Source organism: Lygodium microphyllum, chromosome 10 (genome assembly GCF_053477565.2).
Source record: "Lygodium microphyllum isolate KBCC chromosome 10, Lygodium_microphyllum_v1.1.10, whole genome shotgun sequence".
In the NCBI taxonomy this organism is placed as follows: Eukaryota; Viridiplantae; Streptophyta; class Polypodiopsida; order Schizaeales; family Lygodiaceae; genus Lygodium; species Lygodium microphyllum.
In genome coordinates, this window is record NC_141144.1 from 76,937,423 (window position 1) to 76,951,957 (window position 14,535).

A 14,535-nucleotide genomic window follows, 5' to 3' on the forward strand; every position below is an offset into this window, starting at 1 on the left:
ATCTCTATGAGGGCATGAGATTGGGATCTCCACAGATACCAAAGCATGATCTCTAGCTTGATGGTTGCATATATACTACTACTACTCGTGGAATAAACCTTAAAATAGTTATTATGCTCAAATATATGCTTGTTAGAGCAGAAATTTGTTCCTAAGACTATTCTAAGGAAGAAATAGGATTAATGATAAAAGAGTTTCCTTCCTTGCAAGATATTTTATATTATATTTATTAATTAAAATTGATAGTTGAGGATGAGTTTCCTAAGAGATCTTGTGGTGATGTTATTTTAGTTTTGCAAATCATATGAATAATGTTGTTTTAGTTTTTTGTATTTGTCTTTTTAAGAAGAGATTCAATTTTTATGGAATATCCAAAGTTATTTTTGGATTTACATTATGAAAAATGAATGTTTTTCATACTGATAGGCTGATTGCCTTCGTTGTATACTTGCGTGGTGGAGACTAGGACAAGCCCCATGTATGAGAGGTCTCTTTGCAGGAAGAACATTATGCTAGGAGGCACAAGTAGGGCTCTCTAGCCATATATCCCTTAGGTTTGTTGAGGATCGGCCTAACCTCTATGAGCCTAGGATGAGCTTATTGTAAGGTCTTATTTACTTTTCTCTCTTTCTCTCCCTCTCTCATTTCCTCTCCCTCCCTCACCCTCACCCTCTCTTTCTCTCTTTCTCTATTAGGTTTAATGATTTTTCTCTCTACTCTCCCTTTCTCATTTTTTCTCTCTCCTCTCCCTCTCTCATTTCCTCTCCCTCCCTCACCCTCACCCTCTCTTTCTCTCTTTCCCTATTAGGTTTAATGATTTTTCTCTTTTCTCTCTCTCTCATTTCTTTTTCTCTCTCCTCTCCCTCTCTCATTTCCTTTTCTCTCTTCCTCTCCCTCTCTCATTTCCTCTCCCTCCCTCACCCTCACCCTCACCCTCACCCTTTCTTTCTCTCTTTCCCTATTATGTTTAACATCTTTTCTCTCTTTTTCTCTCTCCTCTCATTCTCCCTTTTTCTCTCTCCACTCATTCTCTCATTTTTTCTCTCTCCTCTCTCTCTCTCATTTCCTTTTTGTCTCTTCCTCTCCTTCTCTCATTTCTTCTCCCTCCCTCTCCCTCTCTCATTTCCCTATTATGTTTAATGTCTCCCTCCCTCTCCCTCTCCCTCTCCCTCTCCCTCTCCCTCTCCCTCTCTCATGTTCCTATTATGTTTAATGTATCCCTCCCTCTCCCTCTCCCTCTCTCATTTCCTATTATGTTTAATGTCTACCTCTCCCTCTCTCATTTCCTCTCCCTCCCCCTCTCTTTCTCTCTCCCTTCCTCTTCCTTTCCCATTTCCTCCCCCTCTCCCTCTCCCTCTCCCTCCCTCTCTCTCTCTCCCTCTCATTTCCTCCCCCTCCCTCTCCCATTTCCTCCCTCTCCCTCCCTCTCTCTCTCTCTCTCTCTCTCTCTCTCTCTCTCTCTCTCATTTCCTCCCCCTCCCTCTGCCATTTCCTCCCTCTCCCTCTCTTTCTCTCTCATTTTCACTCCCTCTCTCAATATACACAAATTATACAAAAAAAAGTAAAAGAGAGAGAGAATGCACTCTCCCTCCCTCTCCCTCTCTCATTTCATCCCCCTCTCTCTCCCATTTCCTTCCTCTCCCTCTCCCTCTCTCATTTCCTCCCTCTCCCTCTCCCTCTCCCTCTCCCTCCCTCTCCCTCTCCCTCTCTCATTTCCTCCCCCTCCCCCTCCCATTTCCTTCCTCTCCCTCTCCCTCTCTTTCGCTCTCATTTCCTCTCCCTCTCTCAATATACACAAATTATATAAAAGAAAGTAAAAGAGAGAGAGAATGCACTCTCCCTCCCTCTCCCCCTCTCATTTCTCCCCCTCCCTCTCCCATTTCCTCCCTCTTCCTCTCCCTCTCTCATTTCCTCCCCCTCCCTCTCCCTCTCCCTCTCTTTCTCTCACATTTCCTCTCCCTCTCCCTCCCCCTCTCTCAATATACACAAATTAAACCCTAAACAAGTAAAAAAGAGAGAGAATGGACTCACCGTAAAGATTCGAAGAAGGGTTTGGTAGCTCCTCTTCGTGACGGCGATTCCTCCTCTTCTTCACGAACAACAGTGGGGCGGCGGTGGTAGCAGTGGCAGCGGCAGTGAGAAGCCTTCTTTCTCTCCCTCTAAGCAAAACAGTCAATCTCTCTCTCACTCTCCCTCTCAAAAACTTTTGTGAATGCACGAAATGAAATGTGCTCGGGTTTCGTGTTTTTTTTATCTGTGGAGGGTCGCTATTCACATCGCTATTAGCATTACATTTGCTACACTAATAGCGACGCAAATAGCGACGCTGCTATTTATCGTTGCTCATCAGTGTCACTAGGACCTGATATCCTTGTACATGAAGAGGATTAAACTATTAAACCTATGCAATCTTGAATCTCTCCAACAAGGGATTAAGCTCAGCAAGTGGCTAAATTGAGATATTAATATCAGATTGGCATACCTCTTTAATGCTTGGGAAGACCATTGAAACATAAATTATCATGATGCCAAATTGCTCCATTGATCAAGTGCGATTGGTTGGGGAATCCATGGAAGAATACTTCAGCATTCGAATGCTCTTGCTGACGAGGGAGGCTCCCGTGCTTGTTCTCGAGCTTGAGCTTCAAAGATGGGAAGCTTAAAGTGAAGCTTTCATGGCTGCCCACAAAGCTCCCATGGATGCTGAACTCCATGTCTTCATCCAGGCAAGAGAGGTCAAGAGTGGTTGAGATATCTTGTGATGGCTGAGCTCCAAGGTTATGGGCTAGATCAAGAGCTTGGACTGAGCAATAATGGCTTCCCACAAGGTGTTCAACAAGAGGTTCAATCAAGGTATCAAGTCAAATAAAGGGGAGAGATTAAATCTTGCTAAGGGAGTTCAGCCCTTGCCCCAAGAGGCCAGGAGTGCCAAGGGGAAGGACCAGGACCAGGACCAGGAGGCAATAGGGGCCAAGGACAGCAGTGCAATTTGCACCGCAATTTGCAAGCTACTGCTTGCTGCTAGGGGCAGGGCTTCCCTGCTCACCCAAGTACTCCAAATGGAGCTAGGGATGGTGGGAATCAGGTGCAAGTGGTGGTTGGAGCCTTGGATGTGTCTGGAGCAAGTTTGTGGGGGATTTATGAGCTGGCAACCATGGCAGCTCTTGCAGAAAGGAGAGATGAGGGCTGAGGAAAAAAAGTAACTGAGATTTTATCCTATGACTCTAAAATTGGCCTAGAATTCTTAAAATTTGCATGAAAAGAAGTGATGACCTACTATTTTAATCATTTTACCTGTAGATATGTCTAATCTCCAGCCATAGCTTGTGCTTGCTCCAAAAAGCTGAAGTTAACTGTAGTCCTTCTTGCTGTACATGTACTTGCAAGCGGGGTACTAGGGTTTTTGGGATTTGAAAAGGAAGGAAGGGGAAAGGAGAAAATGACCAAAGCCTAAAACTTTGATACCACTTGTAATGAATGAAGCTGAGAGGAGAGAGGGGAAGAGCTCAAGAGAGAGAAAGAGAGCAAGAAGAAGAGGAAAGAAGACTAGAAGACGAGAGACAAAGATAGAAAAGAGGAGAGAAGGGAGGAGAAAGCCATAGAAGCAGGAGATGAAGGTGAAGAGTATGATCTTGATAATAACTGGTTGCCCTAATCTAGGGCTCTTACACCTTATATACCTCGGTCAATGTGACTAGATGTCTAAACCCTAGTCGATGTGTGTCTTGCTTGTTACATTAGAGGCGGATAATTAATGGTTGGGAGGCCACTGACGCTTATTTTCTGCCACCGATGCTTTCTCCAACTCTTATTTATGAGCTCCTCCACTCCAGTACCATCATTCCATAAAAAATTCCCATCAAACCCTATCACCTTCTCTCATAGAATCACAAGTGTGAAGAGGCAGCAAGAGAAGAGAGGAAAGAGGAGAGAGAAAGACTAAAAACCAGAATTTTGATTCCCTCCATGAAAATGAGAGTGCTCATGACCAAAATGAAGCCTTGAGAGAGTAGATCACGAATGTGCAGTCAGTTTTTGATGATGCACCCCCTCCCTCCTCACAATCAGTTTGATGTTTAAAATATCTAGTTCATCTCTTTGTGTTCACATTACAACCGAAGTGGATTTTTTATTTTTGGAGGAGTGAACAAGCTCGGATTCAAGATCCATTTGGCCATATGGCTTTGTGATATCGAAATCTATAAATATAGGCCCCATGATGCACTTTCTGGCTTCTGAATCATGTAGTTGCTTCATAACGTGAAATATTACGGGGATCAAATGGGAGGTCAAATGGACTCTAATCAACAAACCAAAACTCGCATTGGGTTCCTAGCACACGAACTCCATCTAGAAAAACTCCAACTTATGGATCTGCAAACCGCTTCATTTTGCATGAAAATTTGGTCTTTTACGGTCTCTCGGACTCTTTTTTGCTTCAAAAATGGTCTTTAAAATCTGTTCTCATTGGCAACCACAGGATAGGGTGACTCCGTGTTGAATCACACGACTAATTTGCATAGACAACAATCAAAGCAAGCATCAAGCTGCCACAAAAATTATAATCATCAAAGCACAAGAATAGCTCTCACCCTACCCCCCTTCACAAAATCAAGGCATGAGAATCCATAAGGAATAGTAGGCCCAACATAATCTAATATAAATATAGAGCTAGTCACTAACCAAGTGCTCTAACATGGACTAGCTAAAAACCTATCAAATAATTCATCCTAATAGTGGTCCGAACTACCTATCTACCTTAGAACAGCTAGACGAGGGCCTTCTACTAGGTGAGGACTCCTATATCCTAGTCACCATACTTTTCTTATTATAGCACATTTTCCTTTCAAGGTTTCATACTCGGGCATGTAAAAAGGATGGAATTGAGTGTAGAATGACCCAAGGAGAATAGGGCATCAACCTCAGGTCCTGACTCGATACCCAAGAACCTACCAAGCACTCGCAAGGCGACACTTAATCCTTTTCTTTTTCTCACTTTTATTTTTGCTCTAATCGTCCTCATTATTTTATTTTTTGGCTAGCTAATACCCCTAGGACGACAAAGCATCGACCTCAGGTCTCTGACTTGTCCCCAAGAACCTACCAGCAGGCCCTTGCAAGGCGATAATCAACTACTTATAAGAATTTTCTTCATTTTTTATTTTTATTTTTTAATTGAGGGGTTAGAATCACTTTTTATACACCTCTGTAATTTTTATCTTTAGATATATTCAGAATTTTCTCTTCTTTGATATTTTGGTAGGCTTCTCTAACTACCTCACACACCAGAGACTCCTAGTACAGCTGCCTAGCAAGTAGGAAGAACAAGGTCACAAGGGCTACCCTCTATCATAGGTCTTTAATGCCTGACAATGTTCTAACAGAAGGATGACTACTCAAATCTCCCTCAAATATACCTAACCAAACCCTAGGACTTCATGCCTCTTAGGCCCTACACTAAGTGCATCAAGTTATTAGTTAACCCCTTGCATAAATAGCATGGGGTGTTCGATGAATATGATGATACACAATCCTATGCATCCCCCATGATAGGGTAGAAAGGTACTCACTTGCTACTTGACTCATAACCCAAACTAACTATCGGCCATGGAAATATGACGTGTCAGCAAGAAGACCCCAAAGTAGTCTAGGACTAATGTTAGAAGGTAATTGAAAGGGCTCCCCTTGACCACGATTGAAAAATACATCTTCCACAAAAGCATAGTTAGCCAAGGAATTCACAAATTGATTTCGTCAAGAGGAACTAACTAACAAGTCATCGTCTCAAAGATATGCAACATATCCAAGGCTACACGATGGTACATCCGTAAAATGGAATCCCGCACATTATAGGTCCCATTTAGTAGATTGATTACTAAGTGCGAGTCACCTTTAACCAATAATCGGTAGATACTACCACATCGGGCTACATTCGGCCCCATAATCAAGGCCTTATATTGTGATATATTATTCGTAAGAGAGGGGCATAAATAAACTCCCATCTTCATCACAACTCGACATTGAGGATCTTTAATGACCACACCAATGCTCTCATGTTTAGCGGGCCCTCTGGAAGCTCCAGGGACCCGCCCATCAAAATACAAAGTATAAACCTAGGCTTCATTGATAGGCCACGCCATAACAATCATCTCACTCATACTTATGATAATCACAATTGAGTCGAGGGAGGGGATTTATAACAGGCACAATCCCTCTTTATTCGTACTCTCAACCTAACTATTCGCTTGAGGATTATACGGGGTAGTCTTGTTGTGCTTAATCTTCAAAGCTTTAGCTAGGGCCATTATGATCTTGTTCAAGAAGTGTGTCCCTCGATCAAATACAATCTCCTTTGGTGGATCGGATTGGCAAACAATTTACTTCATAATGAAACTAACTATCTCCTTAGCATTGTCCTTCACTGTTGCTTGAGTCTTAGACCACTTTGTAAAGTAGTCCGTTGCTATGATAATATACCGTTTCTGCATAGTTGATGAAGGGTATATTGGTCCCATAAAATCAATACCTCATTTTTCAAAGGATAACATAACTAAGATGGGATTTAGAGGTCGATTACAATTTTCTCTCGCATCGTGTCTTTGACAGACACCACAACACTTAACATATCTGAAAGCATCTTGGAAAATTGACGACCACCAATATACAACATGGAGAGCTTTTTGGGACGTAAACTGGCCAGAAAAATATCCCCCACATACTAAATCATGGCACTTCTCAAGAATAAATGGTACCTCATTAAGTACTACACAACAACGATAGATATCATCTACTCCTCTTTGATATAAGACACTTGCTATAATTAAAAAGCGTAATGCTTGTTGCTTGATTTTTCTCTTTTTAGACTTCGATAAAGGAGCCCGAAATCCTCATGTGGATAAATAATATGTTATTGCCTCGTACCAAGAAGGATTGGAAGGCTGTATCGATTTTAAATAGACCTTCAATATCACTTCCCTCAGCCAGAATTTCCTTTGGCTCCCCGAAATCCACAAGATATTCTACAATACCTTGCAACTTCCGTGGCTTGCTCCTAATCTCATAATTAAACTCCTGCAAAGTGATTAACCATTTTTCTAAATAGTTAGGCAGTTGCAACTTGTTCAATGGCAATCTGAGTCCTTTTGCCTTCATCGTAAAGAATAATACCTTCTCATAGAGAATATAATGCCTGAATTTCTTCATCTTGCAAAGATCATTACAAGGCACAATTTCTCCATGTATGTATAATTAGCTTTTGATATTCCCAATTTCCTACTAGCGAAGGAAATTGGATGATACCATTTCTCCTTCCAGATTTGAGCTAAATAATAGTAGAATCCTGCTTTTAGGATTGGTGCTTTTGCTAATTCCTCCTTCACATCCTCAAAGGATACATGATAGGCCTCATTCCACTCAAACAAACAATTAAAAGATAGAAGATTCATCAATGGCAACGCTCTTTTTGGTAGTGCACTGATAAATCTTCGATAATATCCCACTCATGTGAGTGAAAGATGTGCACCTCTTTTGGGGTACGCGGTGGGCTCATAGAGACTATAACCTTTATCTTTTGAGGGTTAGTTGCAATACCATCAAGACTAACCACATGACTGAGTACCAACCCATATGGCACTGCAAATATGCATTTTCAAGGGTTAAGAGCAATGTAGAACTATCGACAATGCTCAAAACATTTCCTAAGAATACTCAATTGTCGCTCCCTTGTGGTGGCTACCCCCAGATCGTTACTAAAGAGTTTTAACTCCCCTAGGTAAATATCACCAAAGGTCTTATTGGCTGTTTGTTGCCAAGATCTAGGTGCATTGCATAGACCAAAGGCCATCACATGATACGCAAAGGAACCAAAGAGAGTAATAAATATCATTTTCATTTTTTCTTCCTCCACAATAGCCATGTGGTTATATCCAATAAAGCAATTCATAAACAAATATATTTCCCTACCTATTAACTAATCCAAAATCTAATCAATGAAAGGCAACATGTAATAATCCTTAACCATCTGCTTATTCAACTCTCTGAAATCTATGCAAAGCCTAATTCTCCTTCTTCTTCCTGATAAAATCTACTAAACACCATTCCGTGTGTTGAACCGAAAATATAAGGTGTGCCAACCTTTCGTAGCTTTGTCAATTCTTCGAATAGTCTATCCCTTAATTCGAAAGGCATATGCCTTACTTTCTATTGCACAAGGCAGCTACCTTTCTTCAAAGGAATCATATGAATAGCCAAGCTAGGAGGAATTCCTCTTAGCTCATCATAACTCCAAGCAAAGTTATCGCGGACTTCTTGAATCAAGGACACATAGTTCTTCCTTTCTTCTAAACTGAGCATAGACCATAATTTAATTGGCCATGAATCATTCATTGTACAAGGTAAAGCTCAATTACATCTACGTCCCTTATCCTCTCTTGAGCTTCTATTGGCTCATTCAAAGTCACTTGATAGATATCCTTTCTAGTGGACCTCTCATTGGATTCATCACTTGAGGATGCCTCACTAGCAGATGGAGTATCTAGCATATCAAACTCTGACAAAGATAAATGAACTCTCTCACTCTTAGGAGATTCATGATAGGCATCTACTACTACGCATCTAGCATCTCGATCAAAGATCAATCAACTAGTGGGTATATCAACCCGATAGTGTGTTTGTAAGATCCATGGCCTACCTAGAAATACTTGATAGCTAGGTCGCCCTGCAAACCTAATGACCCTAAAGTCTAGAATGTATTCTACATTGACAACCGTCACATGGACTTTAGTAATGCAACCTTTAGGTTGTCTCAAACTATCATCAGCCCATTGAGAGGATTGTGGAGGCATCTTTTATTATTTCTAATCTCAATCTCTCCATCAATTCTAAACTCATAATGTTGATAGAGGATCATGTGTCCACAATAGCATGACCCACTAAAATTCTATCAACATATGCTGTTATCCTTGGGCAATGCTTTTTAGCATGCTCAAACCAATCATCTCCTTCTCGTGCTATTCCCAAGGGCTCAATAATATACCTAGTGTGTAGAATCTTCTTAAGTTCCTTGCACACTCATGGGAGACAACTTAATCAACTGTAGAAGATTTACATCTAGCTTAACTTTGCAAAGAGAAATCACTAAATAAAATTCATGATAGCTATAGCAAAAGCTTGATTTTCTCACCAAACCATTCTCTCCTTTGGTCTTTGAACCAGCTTTAGTGCTTCTTTCTTGGCTTTTTCCTTCTTCTTTGGTGACTCCTTATCCTTCTTGGGGTTGGCTTTACCATCTACGGCCTTGAGAGGTTTGCCTTCCATATTGGGACCAAGGACTTGCATCCCCTTATCATCTTGCTTGGGATTTCCCTCGACAACCTTGGCCTTGTTGACTTCTTTACCCTTTTGACCTTTTGTAACAACTTGCAGATTAGAAGCTTCAGTGCCATTGACACAAATAGCTTCTATTAGGCTAACTCCACTATCAGTAAGTAGCTCCTCTACCATAGCTTTCTCTCTTTGTAATATTTGCTTCGGTCCTTCATCTTGCTGGAGATTATTCCCTTGCACTCGATGATTAACTAGACCTAGTTGTTTACGCCCTTATTGGAGAGAGGTAATATTACTCCAGTAGGTACTGGCTAAATGGATGGACTTCACACATATGTTGCATTTGAGGTTTGGACAATTCCTAGGGAAATATTGGCCACCACACCACTTACAACTAAATCTTGATGGGATACCCTCTTTAGGGCATCACTAACATCAACCACTATTTGTCCATATTGTTTGCTAATCATATCAGTATAGTGGTTCCCTCATCATATCCTTAACTTTTCCAAGGACATTCGAGGCACTTGACTTGTAGTTGCGATCATCTACCTGTTGTTCCTTTGGCCTAACCACTTGATTAGGGATTGGATGTTGATTCCCTAGAACAAAGGTAGGATTTATCGTTGGGCTTCCAATGGTTGGTGGAGCCATTTGATTGGTCATAGATAGGGTCAGTAGACTAGGAGGACCTGGTATGAAATGCCACAGAAGAGCGATCAAGGAGAAAAATCTATGCTCATGGCAGGTGTCATCATCATGACTAGGAGGACCTGGTATGAAATGCCACAGAAGAGAAATCAAGGAGAAAAATCTATGCTCATGGCAGGTGTCATCATCAAGAAAGAAAAGACGAGCTATCATCTACATCCTCATTTTCATCATCACTCAAGATAGCCATTGAAAAGAGAGAGAGAGAAAGAGAAAGAGAAAGAGAAAGAGAAAGAGAGAGAAAATTGAACGTGAAAGGGAGCGTGTGGGATGAGATGCACATCGAGGATGAAGAAGAGAAAGAGGAGACACACCCCTTCACCATGATCCACAACTTTTCATTAAATTTGAAGTTACATGGACAAAGATACAAGCCTTAAAATTGAAAAAGGTACATGTGGCTTTATAGTATTAGCCATTTGCATATCTTTGCAAGATTTAAATGAAAAATTAATTGGTAATAAGGGTTTTTGTCTATGTAGAGAGGGAATATTGTATTTAGTTTTTACCATATTTATTGGTCCATCATGGTAACATGGGTACATTTGGAATTATGCTACCTCTCCCATTAGGAGGACTCATGGGCATCCCTTGACCTTCATTTGTTAGTGCTAAAGTATTTCCAAACCCTAAACTCTGATTCTAGTTTGACCTAGAGTCATAAGTCGCTTGTAATTCTGATTCTACCTCTTCTCCTCGTGTAATGGCCATATCAATGTCGGCAAGAGTGACATTGCTCAACTGTACTTCAATGTTAAAGTCTAGTCCATTCAGAAAATATTGCAGCTGAGCAACACTTTGAATGGGGATATAGGTTTGCAATTTTTGAAATACCTCCTTTAGTTTCTTGGCATACCCACGGACATTCTTGTGGGGTCTTGACATGAAACATTAAGGACACATAGCCAATACTCACCTCCCCTTTCAAGGGCAAACTCTCTTTGAAAGACTGCAAAGAATAGGTTGATTATGGTTATGGTTCGAGAATCTAGGCTATGATATCACACTACAGCTCGTCCTTTCAAAGTCATGTTGAAGAACATCATCAAGTGTCCCTCATCTTGAATCCGATAGTTAAACATTAACTTCTAGAATTCATTGATGTGAAGTTCCACATCTTCCTCTACTAACCCATTAAAGATGGGTAGAGGAAACCCTAAGGCTGGCAAATCCACCATCCCAAGTAGGAATTGCAATGGTTTGTGCCACCATGGTAACAACTGGATTTGCTATAGGAATTTAACAACTGGAACTACCACTCCACTCAAAGTGGACTAACTAAATGAAAGGGGGGAAGTACTAGAGCTACCTCCCCTAATGGACTATGCGTAGAGCTAGGGTTACTAAGACTTTGCACTTGTAAGGATATTGGGCCACTCCTTTGCGAAGGATATCTTCTATTTATTTTGGCCCACCATCTAGCTCGTTCATCTCTTTCTTGCTTTTGAAGCTTGACTTGACGGTCTTGTGAGTCTAGCCCACTGATTTTTGGCATACACTAATGAATAGATCGTCCCAATTGACCAAGATACGAAAACCGCCACTTATTAGCAGCTCCCAACAAATGCATCAACTATAGCAACCTAGAACGGGCCTGACACTAGCTATAGGCACTAGCCGAATCTCTCTGTACTCAAGAAACCACACCCTCTCAATCTCACAGTGCCAGGAGTGTATAAGGGACACACTACCCTAACCTAATGTGAATCTTGTGTTTGTTTTAAGTTGTAGCTCAACGATTAAACCCCACACTCCTTAGAGGGAGACATCTTGGTGTAGTACACCAACATGATATAACAAAAGGAGGCACCCCCGCGGTAGTTGAATACCGTGGCCCTAGTGCAGCTTTCCTACGCCTTGGGGATTGGACCCAAGAAGATACGCTGCTAACACAAATAATATAGACATAACAAGCTCCACTCTTGTTTTAAACAATCCAGGAGATAGATATTTTCACTTGACAGTTTTCCTAAAGAACCCAATGCCTAAACCTACAGTTTAGGTTCCTCACAAATCAGCGTTATCGTGCCGCTACGCACATACCGTGTAAAAAATCTAAATTGTGGCTTCCTTTTAGATTTAGAGAGCCAATGCTACTTTAGGCATTAGTATTGGTGTCCATGGTTCAAAATATTAGATTTTTTTGGACAAGTTTTTATCCAATTTTTGATATTCTAGATATTATCTCTTGTAAAAATCCATAAAACTATAGACACCTTCTAGATAAGGATGACATGTAAAAGAAAGCATGTAGCTTTTAGCCAATTTGAGAGGACTTTATGTAAAAAGAGAGATTGGCAAAATCGTGCGATGCACGATCACTGTTTTCAGGTAGTGAACATCACTCCGAAGTGGGAGATGAAGGAGTGATCTGGCTGAATTTTGGTCAGGTGTCTTGGTATGTAACCCCTCTTTCAGAGCTAATGGATGCATCAGATTGGCGATCTGAGGAGCATAGAGGAAGGTATTATTTTGTATATGCTTTTGTCTATTAGAGTTATATTTTCTCATAATACTAAAAGAAACTGACAGGCTTCATCTCTGTTAGTATTCTTCTTCATTTTCTATTTCTTTTTGGAAGTATTCTTCTATGTCTTTAATTTCTTTGAACCCCTTCTCTTCTGTCTACTCCTCTCCCTGAATCTACACCATGTTGTCTCTTATCTTCAAGAACTTGGCTTGAAACCTTCAACCCTTCTCTTATCTCTACCATCTCCGGAGTAAAAGCTCTTAAACCCCCATACATTCTTCTCTTGCCAAACCCCTGTGGTGACCTTCAGCCCTACACACTGCAACATTGATGAACTCGACGTGAAAGTTAGTGTAAGAGAACTCCAAGATGGGGGATTCTTCAAGAGATACTCTAGAACAATTGGTACGTATACTGCAGCAGACTCAACAACAACAAATCCAAATGCTACAACAACAACAACAAAGGAAAGACGAAGAGCGGATTGATTCCACAGCTATCAAGGACCTGGAGGAAGTTTGTAACGTGTCCCCTAGTATCATCCAGGACACGTCTTAGCAGTCCATCGGAAAGGATATCTAGAAAGCTCCGCCCGGCACTCCCATGGAATGTTACAGGTTTTGCGATCTAGTTCTTCCCGCGTCTGCCACGTAGCGGAAGTATCCTGGCCATTCCCACTTAGGATCGACTGGAATTAGGGTTTTTCTAATGGATCATTGGCTAACAGCAACTAGTGTCAGACCCGAGCGAACTACTTTACGTAGAAACGCCAGGTCGGAAGCGGATTCACACTGCACTTGGTTCAAGGAGAATGGGAAACGAGAGGGATGCAAAGCTCAACCTCTCTGCCATAAGGCATAGTCCCATTTCGTTCCCCTAAAACAACGCAAATCGGGTAAGACGTAACTCTAGGTCATCGTTCTCGTTATTCTTTTTGATGATGATGATCATTCGCTGTTCTTCAAGATTTTTGAGAAAAGTTCCCGGCTAACTGGGACCACCCAACCGTAGGACAGACCCATGGTCTATCCTCCGCACTTTCCTCAGTTTGTTTTAGTTATGTAATTATCTAACACATTAATTTGATATATAACAATCAGCTTCTTTAATTAGCCCTGTTAAGCACTGGTTCCTTCACGTAATCTTATCACGTGACATAGAAAAACAATATCAAGCAAGTTCTTTTTTAACATTTCATCATTTTATCTTTGAAATACAAGGAGTTTCGCTCGTAGGCTTGTCCATAATCCGCCCGAAGGCTATCCAGTAATCTCCAGGGATCACTATTCCAAGCTTCTGCCCGTCAACTAGTATGCGGGCCTCGAGATCCAATCCCGAGTCACGTTAGCCTCTTGTGCAGGACCCGGAAGGCAAGGGATTTACAGCCAGAGCCCCCCCGACACCCAAGCGTCCTCCTACTCCAAGTAGAGCTTAACGGAAAGACCTCTCGTGGCGGGTTCGGTCCACGTTCCCGACGAGGTCAACAACCCCCTTGGTTAGGGTCAGGTAGGCAGTCGGGGGTAACTGAAGTTGCCTCTCCCTTCAGGCCTTTAACCTGAAGTATGGGTACTTATTTAATTTGTAATTCATAATTCAAACAGAGCCCTAAAATCTCTAGCAAGCACAAACATTTCCATTAATCACCCCAGTTGTATGGCAAACTGCTAAGAAAGTGTTCTTTCCTTTTTGAGTGTATCAGCACTCGTTCCCAAGGTGTCTTGTAACTTGGCAAGATCTCTTATATTCCGGTGTAGGGCATACCCAACTTGGTTAACCCTAAGGTACCTTAGATATGCTAGTTTCTATTTTACAACTTTCCTTATTTAGAAGAATATCCAAAAATACGTCTTTTTGCAAGATAACTTGCGTAAGGATATGCCGTCCTTGATGAGGGTTTTTTTTTTCCTTTTTTCCTTGTGAATCAATCACAAAATGATTTCATACATGATGCGCAAGTCCTATGATGGAATAATCTGTTTAGATTCTTTAAGCTGACGTATGTCAGGCCTAGGGTTTCTTCATTTAAGAAG